This window comes from Arvicanthis niloticus, chromosome 2 (genome assembly GCF_011762505.2).
Source record: "Arvicanthis niloticus isolate mArvNil1 chromosome 2, mArvNil1.pat.X, whole genome shotgun sequence".
Classification (NCBI taxonomy): Eukaryota; Metazoa; Chordata; class Mammalia; order Rodentia; family Muridae; genus Arvicanthis; species Arvicanthis niloticus.
The window spans coordinates 125527214-125537253 of record NC_047659.1 but is presented as its reverse complement, the minus strand read 5'-3'; the positions used below and the strand labels follow the sequence as shown (position 1 = coordinate 125537253).

At 43.9% G+C, this 10040-nt stretch overlaps 1 protein-coding gene across 3 annotated transcripts in view; it reads left to right on the top strand.

Annotated features, from left to right (window-relative positions):
• The first annotated feature begins 4984 nt into the window (after nucleotides 1-4984).
• Cpne1 (copine 1) overlaps nucleotides 4985-10040 on the top strand; it is a 40383-nt gene continuing 35327 nt past the window's right edge. Inside the window, exon 1 of one of the 3 annotated variants that reach the window (XM_034493784.2) lies at nucleotides 4985-5121. The gene's annotated coding sequence lies outside the window, so the exon portion shown is untranslated. The remainder of the gene's footprint in view (nucleotides 5122-10040) is intronic. The other 2 variants (XM_034493783.2, XM_034493780.2) reach the window with 2 other exon arrangements.

Sequence of the window (10040 nt, the reverse complement as noted above, 5' to 3'; positions counted from 1 at the left end):
TCCCTTTGAGTGTAGTTGTTTCAGAGATTATTTGCATAGAATTCACCTCCCATTTCATGCTTGCAGGACAAGCCCTTTATCAAAAGAACCATCCTCCCAGTTTTTTTCTTGGGCTTTTTCCCATAAGTTTGATGACATGAGTTCAATTCTCAGAACTGAAGTGAAAAAGCCAGCGTGGCTTGAGCCTCCTACCCCAGTGCAAGGGAGGAGGGAGTGATGGGATCCCTGCAGCCTGCTGACCAGCCAAGAAAGCCAGACTGGCAAGCTCCTTCAGTGAACTTCACTGAGAGATCTTGTCTTAAAAAATAAAGTGGAAAAAGAAGAAGGAAGACACCTGACATTGCCTTCTGGCCTCCAAACACATGAACACAGATGCACACACACACTGGCACAGCCAATTGCATACATAGCTACATACACAAGAGGTGCACTGGAGTACCTTACTGTAAAGACCATACACATCTAAGCACGCCTGAAGTGCTGAGCTGAGTCCTTATTACTTTAGTATCTATAGCTATATATGCACACATAGAAATATTCAGGTATGTATATGTAAAGGTAGGTTTCATGTTTCTTTGTTTTTTGAGACAGGCTGTCACTATATATAACCCTGGCTTCCCTGTAACTTGCTATGTAGACCAGGCCTCTGCCTCCCTAAGTGGTGTGTGTTTGACCTAAACACATACATATACACATGTATATGAAATGTATAGGTCTGTAGGTTTGTTATTATTATTATTATTAGTGATGTCAACTTGACTATATCTGGAATGGAGTCCAGAAATGGAAGGTACACCTGTGACCTAGATCTTGAGGCCAGAAGACACAAGTTTGCCTCTGCCACCCAAGTGCTGGGATTAAAGGCGTGCCCCACCACTGCCTGGCAACTATCCCTTTTCTGTTCGATTTGTATAAGCAGAAAAATTCTCAAACAAACGAAAGGAAGGCTACATTGAATCATGGCAAAAGGCAATCTCAGCCAGTGAATCAATTTCTAGATTTGAGCCAGTTTGCAGTCCCAGAATCCCTTGAATGAAGCGGTGGCCAAATTCCCCTGAGGAATGACCTTGATAAGACACCTAACCTAACCATTTCACTGTTAGCCTTTCTCCATTTCTTCCCCAGAGGGACCTATGCCCTTTTACAAGGGTAACTGTACACTAGGGGAAAGGAAATAATCAGGCTTTCTGGGATCTATTGGATACTGGTCCTGAATTGACGCTGATCCCAGGAGATCCCAAGAAACATTGTTGCCCACCAATTCAAGTAGGGGCTTATGGAGGCCAGGTGATTAATGGAGTTTTGGCTGATGTTTGACTTAACAGTAGGCCCAGTAGGTCCCAGAACACATTCTGTGGTCATTTCCCCAGGTCCAGAATGTATAAAGGGATAGATATACTTAGAAGTTGGCAGAAGTCTCACATTGGTTCCCTGACCTGTGGAGTGAGGGCTATTGTGGTTGGAAAGGCTAACTGGAAGCCTTTAGAAAATAGTGAATCTGCCGGGCAGTGGTGGCACATGCCTTTAATCCCAGCACTTGGGAGGCAGAGGCAGGCGGATTTCTGAGTTCCAGGACAGCCAGGGCTATACAGAGAAACCCTGTCTCGAAAAACCAACCAAAAAAAAAAAAAAGAAAGAAAGAAAGAAAGAAAGAAAATAGTGAATCAAAACCAGTATCGTGTTCCTGGAGGAATTGCGGAAATTAGTGCCGCCACCAGCAAGGACTTGAAAAATGCAGGGATGGTGGTTCCCACATCTCCCCTGTAACGGCCTGCTCTGTTCCGCAGGTTGGGGGGGGGTAGGGGGGGAGAAAGAGAGAGAGAGGGAGAGGCAATCGATGTGAAGAATGGAGACAAGACAAGGTTTCTGATCAAGTCTCAAGTCTCGTTTATTGTGTCTCTCTGTCCTTTATTGTCTCTCTCATTGTCTCTCGTATTCTCCTATATTGAAGGGAAATCTGGGGTATTTATAGGCTTTTGCCACGTGCCTTGCAGGTGTCTATAGCACGTGGGGATAGCACGTGCACCGTGCACCTTGCAGGCTTGGATACCACGTACGCCTTACAGGCATGTAAGGCACGGATAGCACGTGGACAACACGTGAACTGCATGCCTTGCAGGCATGGATACCACGTGCACCTTTCAGCTGTGGGCACTAAACAGCAAAATAAAATATGGGGGATATCAGAGTGTGCTTCAGCTGTTGTAGGCTGTTTAAAAACAAGTCTCATGTCAGGGTATATGGCTCAAGATGGCTGCAAAGCTGATAGCCACTTTCTGCTAAAAGTCGGCTCCCAACACTCCCCTTAACTCTCTTTCCTATCTGGCCAGTGCAGAAGGCAGATAGATCATGGAGAATGACAATTGACTATCAAAAACTAAATCAGGCAGGAACTCTGATTGCAGCTGCTGTACCAGAAGTAGTTTCTTTACTTAAGCAAATTAACACATCTCCTGGTACCTGGTATGCAGCTATTGATCTAACAAATGCCTTCTTCTCAGTACCTACCTGTCCATAAGGACCACCAGAAGCAGTTTGCTTTCCGTTGGCAAGGCCATAAGTATACCTTTACAGTTTTACCTCCAGGATATATGAACTCTCCTGCCCTGGGTCACAACTTAGTTAGAAGGAATCTTGATTGTCTCTTCCACAAAAAAAATATCACATTGGTGTGCTATATTGATGACATTATGCTGATTGGACCAGGTGAGCAGGAAGTAGCAACCACTTTGTACTCATTTGTAACACATATACGTATCAGAGGATGAGAAATAAATCCAACCAAAATTCAAGGACCATCCACCTCGTTGAAATTCTTAGGAGTCCAGTGGTGTGGGGCATACAGAGATATTGCTTCTAATGTGAAGGATAGCTTGTTGCACCTGGCCCTTGCTACCACCAAGAAAGAAGTATAACATTTAGTAGATCTATTTGGATTCTGGAGACAGCACATTCCCCACTTGGGTCTGCTGAGATGCTGCCATGCTTCCTTCTATGATGCTAGTGGATTGATCTTTTGTAAATGTAATCCAGCCACAATTAAATGTTGTCCTTATAGGAGTTGCCTCAGCCATGGTTTCTGTTCACAGCAGTAAAACCCTAACTAAGGCAGGAGTTGGGTATTGCTGTGATAGGCCTGACCATGCTTTTGTTGGGAGGAATGTGGATTTTGGGACTTTGGATTTGGGAAGCAGTAGAATGCTTTAAGTGGGGCTTTATGGGCCATCCTACTAGGAATACGGAAGACAATGGTGCAGAGTGTGATTTGAACTGTGTAGACCTGACCCAAGAAGTTTCAGTGGAGAAGGATTTCAGTATGTGGCCTAGAGACTGTTCTTGTGGTATTTTGGTGATGAATATGGTGCTTTGTGCCCTTGTCAGAACAGTCTACCTGAGGCTAAGGTCAAGATTTATACTAACTCTGTTGACAAAGGAAGTCTCAAAAAAGCTCAACAGAGACCTAGTTCTCTGGGTAAGTCTCATGAAGAGGATTTTGAGCAAGTGTAGCAAGCTTAGAATGGAAAAATATAAAATGTATAGTTTGAGTAATAAAGGGACACCAGGAAATAAAATGGAGGTGAATCCTGTGTTTAAGGAGATTAAGAGATTAAGAGAGTGGTGACTTTGTGGCAAGATCCCACTCAGCTAAGTTTATTGTTTGTTTGCCATTGAAGAATAGTTATATCATATTAGGTGTTATTATTACTGGGTTATTGACTTCACTTGGACTTTTTTGTTGTTGTTGTTGTTGATTTTTTGAGACAGGGTTTCTCTGTGTAGCTCTGGCTGTCCTGGAACTCACTCTGTAGACCAGGCCGGCCTCAAACTCAGAAATCCGCCTGCCTCTGCCTCCCAAGTGCTGGGATTAAAGGTGTGTGCCACCACTGCCCAGCAGGACTTTTAATGTGGAATGGAAGACACAGGCTTTTGACCCTGATCTTAAGGCATGGGACCAAGCAAGGAGGTACATGCCTTTTAATTCCAGGAGATAGGGGCAAGCAGATTCATTCTCTCTCTCTCTCTCTCTCTCTCTCTCTCTCTCTCTCTCTCTCTCTCTCTCTCTCTCTCCCCCCCCTTCCCTCTCCCCTCTTCTCCCTTACACACACACACACACACACACACACACACACAGAGTTTGGTAGAGCCTAGGACTTCCTGTATAATCAAATACTGAGAATTATTATATGGGCCATCTGGAGAGATAGAAAGATATTTTACTTCTTTTTACATTTATTTTTATATTTATATTTATTTTCATTAATGTCTCTGTGTGAGAGTTTGTGCATATGAGTGTAGGTGCCTATGAGTGTAGGTGCCTGCAGAGGCCAGAAAAAGGCATCAGATCTGAAGCTGGAGTTACAGGAGGCTGTGTAGCTCATAGAATTCAAGACCTCAGGAAGAGCAGTATGAGTGAGCTTTTAACCTTTAAGCCATCTCTCCAGCCCCAAGGCAGAATATTTTCAATAGTCAAAAAAAGATCAAGCGGGCTGGAGAGATGGCTCAGTGGTTAAGAGCACTGACTGCTCTTCCAGAGGTCCTGAGTTCAATTCCCATCAAGCACATGGTGGCTCACAACCATCTGTAATGAGATGTGATGCCCTCTTCTGGTGTGTCTGAAGACAGGAATAGTATATTCACATACATTTAAAAAAAAAAAAAAAAAAAGGATAAAGTTTTTGCTTAGTGGTGCGTTTAATCAAGACAGTTCTGCAGTGTAGGCTCTGTTTCCCTTCTTTCAAGGGGCCTCCAAGAGCCAAAGGAATTTGTACAAAAAAAAAACCTCTGTAACGAACCTTGGACAATAGCTTCTGGCCTGACTTTGCAAACAGCTACTAAAAAGCCGGGTTTACCACAAATACCTGCTATTTCCGAGATTTTTCCCCCACCCACCTCAAACCCTCAGCGCGCCTGCGTCTCCCACCAGGTGACGTCGCGGCGGCGCTCCGCCCACTCTGGGAACGCGGAGCGGGCGGGCGGCCATTTTGTGAAGCGGCAGCGGAGGTGTTGGCTGCAGTGGGCTCCGGGAAAGCCGTTCGGGCTGGGGCTGTCGGCCGCAGGGCTGAGGCACTCGCGCGGGGGGTAACTCGGGTCTGGGTTCTGGTACCGCGCAAGCTCTCCCCGGTAAGACTCCCGCAGCCCCGGAACGGGCGGGGCTGTGCGGGGCTCGAGCCGCCTCCTTGGTGCCTCGGGGCGGGGCCTTCCCAGGCCTCGGAGCCCGCGGCCGCGAGCGCCCCACACAAAGGGTCGCGGCCGGGCTGCGGGGGTCCTGGGGCTCCGCTCACGGTCCGCGGCCTCCGAGGATGAGAGAGGTGGAATCTGCGTTCCGAAGTGGGAGCGAGGCCTTAGCGGGGACGCACTGGTGGTCCCGAGAGGGGAAGCGGCCAGCACTGGGTGGCCTCGCGGCCTGCGAACTACCGGGTTGGGGGATTGCGATGAAAACGCCTGCACGCAGAGTGGGGAAGGTTTCGTTGGCTTTAAGCGGGAACGAGGTTTTAACTCTCACCTCTGCCCCGAAGTGAAGAGGTCCCAGTGGCCTATGACCTGCAAAAGGGGGCTATCACTAGGGACACACATAGTGGGAGGAAGGTCTCCTGGGAGGCCGGGAACTGGTCGCCTTAGGGGCTGAAGGTGCAGGGAGTTGCAGGGAAGTGCTTCCTAGGTCCAGCGCTGAGGAGGGGTTTCCTAAGGAGTGTAGGGAAATAATTGGAGCCGCCCTGTAGGTAGAGGGGTGAAATCTTGGAGAATTGTAGATAGGATGGCTGGTCCTTGGTTCCCAAATAGGGAAGGGACTGCTATCTGCAGCACCTTATTGCACCTTAGGAAGTTACAGGGAGGATGGAGGATGGGTGCCTTAGATAGCTTACTGTCTGAAAGTTGGCCGCGCTACTTTGCAGCCGCGTAAAATAGAAGGGAAGGCATCTTAAGAATCTACAGTTCATTATTGGGGTATGGACTAATGGAGTAGGTTGGGGTCCCCGTGTAAGTGAGCGAGTGGGCCCAAGTGTGTGTTTTATAGTGAAAGTTGTAAGGAGTTCCATGTGGTTCACCTAGGGTTAATTCAAGTTCTAAAGATTCATTCATTCTGGTAGATAAAGTAGAGAATTACAGACTGTGTTGCAGAAGTATTCTGGGTCCTAAAGCCTTCTTGGCTCCCAGGTTCAGAGATGACTGAATGTGTGCAGTTGGCAGGATCCGTTTTATTGTGTCCTTTAAGATTTAAGTTGATGCGAATCTATTATATAACCTGGTGGGGAAAAACTAGGATGGCAACTGAAGGGAGAGACTGTGAGTGGACTATTTGAGAGCTTTTTGGATAGTTTGAGGTGTAATTTTTGGCGAACTTAGAAACAAAAATTGTCCGGGACCTTGTTAACCACTGTATACTGTTAAAGTGTTAAAGAGCGTTTGCAGCTGGAAAAAAAATTATACAAAAAATCTTTATTTAAAAAATAATAGATATATAAAATTGGTGTACTTGTTTTTGAAACTTGTTGCTTTTGCTGAGCTGGAGACTTGGATTGGTAGCACGTGACTGGAAGAACTGTAAACACAACTTCAAATACAGTTTTTGAAGGAAATGAGATGTTTGTGTTTAGGTGAGCTCACAGGGCTGTGCTTATTAGTGTGTATTGGGTAGTTACATTTTTATATCACCTTATGCTTGATTAAATGTTGGTCACTGTGGATTGTAATGCATAATTTTATGTTCAGATCTGTGAACATCAAACCACTGGTGGTTACTGTTTAGGCTACTAGCAATATACTTTAGGCTTCTTTTACCCCTCTGTGACATGTTGAATGTTTAGATTGACTGCATATTATACGTTTGGGACTTCTTGGTAGTTTTTAGGTGTAAAACTTCATTATACTTGTGTTTTATACTGTGGGCCAGTTGTGATAGTCCCTCTTGAGTAGTTTGCAGAGAGCTGCTCCACTGCGTGATTCTCGGAGGTTTGGTGGTTGTTTGTTCCACATTGGTCATAGGATCACAGCTTAGGCTGACATTGAACTCTTAAGCTGATGGAGTCACTGGTAACAGTTGGCTTTTGATATTTAGTTTGAATAAGTGATTTTTTTCCTGAAAGTGTCATTAGTAATTAGTTGCACATTGTATACTAATTTCTAAATTTCCCCCTAAAATGCAGAGTCCACTTTAAAATCTAAAACCTAGCCTACAATATTTTTTTAAGTGTATGGGTATTTTGTCTCTATTTATGCCTGATGTCTTCAGAGGCCAGAAGAGGGTGTCAGCTCCCCTGCGACTGGAGTTAAAGAAGGTTGTGAGCTGCTGTGTGGGTGCTAGGAGTCAAACATGGATCCTCTTAGAAGAACAGCCAGTGATCTTCACCACTGAGCAGGTTCTTCAGCCCTCTACTGTACATATTCTTAATAAATACTCATAAAAATGAATGCTCACTAAAAGTTTTAGGCAGACTTAACAGTTTCACTTGTAGTTGTAGCAGCTTTACTGCCAACCACCTGTGTACCTATGGTTTGCAGAGGGGTTTTTTTTTTTTTTTTTTTTTGAGACAAGTTTCTCTGTATAGCCCTGGCTGTCCTGGAACTCACTCTGTAGACCAGGCTGGCCTCAAATTCAGAAATCCGCCTGCCTTTGCCTCCCAAGTGCTGGGATTAAAGGCGTGCACCACCACTACCCAGCAGGTTTGCGGAGTTTTAAGTTTAAAGCCAGCTTTTAAGACTAAAAGCCATAGTGAAAGTAGATGTGGTTAGTTATTTACAAATGTTTTGATTTGCTGCCTGAGTACTAAATGAGAAGTTAACATGAACATTTAGCATTACACATTTTATCAGTGTCAGAAAAATGTGTTTATAAGGATGGTTCCAGGATCTGAAGTGTGTTATCTGGTGACGGGGTGGGGGTGGGGGGGCAAATTCAAAGGGGTGAAGCTGTGATTTATTTCATGGTTTCTTTGGTGTTGGGATTACACTGCTGATAACATAGAGCTTTGTTGCTGGTCTCTGAGGTGAACGTTTAAGGGGTTGTTGGGATTTTTGTTTCTTTTGGATCTTAAAAGTGCGTTGTTCTGCTTTACTCAGATTCCTGTCAAGTAAAGGTTGATGACTCTACAAGATGAAATTTCACTTTCTCAGTGTTTATTGCCAGATAAAGCCTGAAAATACTGGAGTTTTAGTTTGTTCCTTTTCTTTGTAACTTAACGGTTTGTTGATGGACATTTTACTTTGACGTTTCAAATAATTGGAATGGCTAGCAAAATAAGTTTATCTTGTCAATATGCAAATACTTGTGTTTGTATCTGGTTTCTGTTGTGCTGAAGCAACATCTGTTAGGAAATGAAGTGGAAAATGGACACCAAATGAGCAAGCTTGTTGTTTTAGGTCTTCTGAACTATATCTATGGATCAGTGGCTGATTTTCTCCTTGTCTGTCCCTATATTTTATATATAAATAAAGTATGTTTATAAGACAGACTGTTGTAGTCCAGGCCAACTTCAAACTCTAACTTTGTCCCTCTGCCTCTTAAGTGCAGCATTACATGTGCAGTGTGTCTAGCTATACAGCCTTCCTTTCCTTTCCTTTCCTTTCCTTTCCTTTCCTTTCCTTTCCTTTCCTTTCCTTTCCTTTCCTTTCCCTTTCTTTCTTTCTTTCTTTCTTTCTTTCTTTCTTTCTTTCTGAGACAGGGTCTCATTGCCTGTCCCTGGCTATCGTGGAACAAGACTGGCCTGGCCTCAAACTCCAGAGATCTGCCTGCCCCTGCCTCCGTGCTTTCGACTTAAAGACATAATAGCCACATTTGTCAATTCGTTTTTGGTTTTGTTTTTGTTTTTCCGAGACAGGGTTTCCGAACTCACTCAGTAGACCAGGCTGGCCTCAACTCAGAGATGCCTGCCTCTGCCCCCTTAAGTCCTGGGATTAAAGGTGTGCAGGCTTCCCCATCATCTTTCTTTCTTTCTTTCTTTCTTTCTTTCTTTCTTTTTTTTTTTTTTTTTTTTAATTGTTTTAGTTATGGCCTTCCAAAGTTTACCAGAACTTTAGGTGATCAGGCTTGATTTTTAAATTTGGGATCCTGTGTTCAATTAGGCTCTACTCACATTTGAACACATAGGAATAAGCAGGCTCTGGGAAAACAGTGCTACTTCTGTTAATCTTGGGGTTGGAGAGATGGCTCAGCAGTGAAAAACACTGAGTACTATTCCAAACAATCAAGGTTTAATCCCAGAACTTAATTGGCAGTCCATAGCCATCCATAACGCTAGTTTCAGGTGATATGCTACCTTCTTTCTGTCCTCTGCTGATATTGTGTATGTGTGATGCACAGATCAGCATGTAGGCAGAACAACCATACATGTATAATTCTTCTGAGCTAATAAAAACTACTGGTCTTTACAAAGTGAGATTTGAAACAAAAATGCTGCAGTTCTCAGTTTCCATCTGTCTTGTTTGTGAAACTGGTTAAAAAGGGTGCTGGTATTTAGCCTTGATGTGTATACTTTTCCTTGGTAGGAGATGCTTCTGATGGTGTTTCTTGTATGTAGATTTGATTCTGTACTGTAAGTTGAACACAAAAATTAAACTACATGTTTACCGAGATCAGCTGGGCTTTCAACATTTCTTAATGTAATATGAATTTTCCTTACTGTTATTTTTTTGGAACCTTGAATGTAACTGGCTAGCCTAAATTTGTCTTTTTCAGGATGGACATGGGGTATGTTTGAAAGGGAAAAAAAATTAGGAAACTCAGTTCTCTAATATGTGGGAGACATGCCCAGGCCCTTTTGTTTTGTTCCTATTTGGTTTTTCTGCTCTTATTATATTACATCCTGGCTGGACCTGAATTCACTATGTAGGCCATTTTGACTTCAAACCCAGGATCCTCCTGCCTCTTGCCTCCTGAAGCAATGAGGTTACAGGAATACAGTACTACACCCTGCTATGCCAGACCTTTCACATTAGAATCTCCAGTAGGCGCCAGATGTTTAGCACCAAAATTAACTAGAAAATTACCCTGGTTCTTAGCTCCTAGTGCTGACGTTTTATATAGTTAGGGATAAGTATTGCAA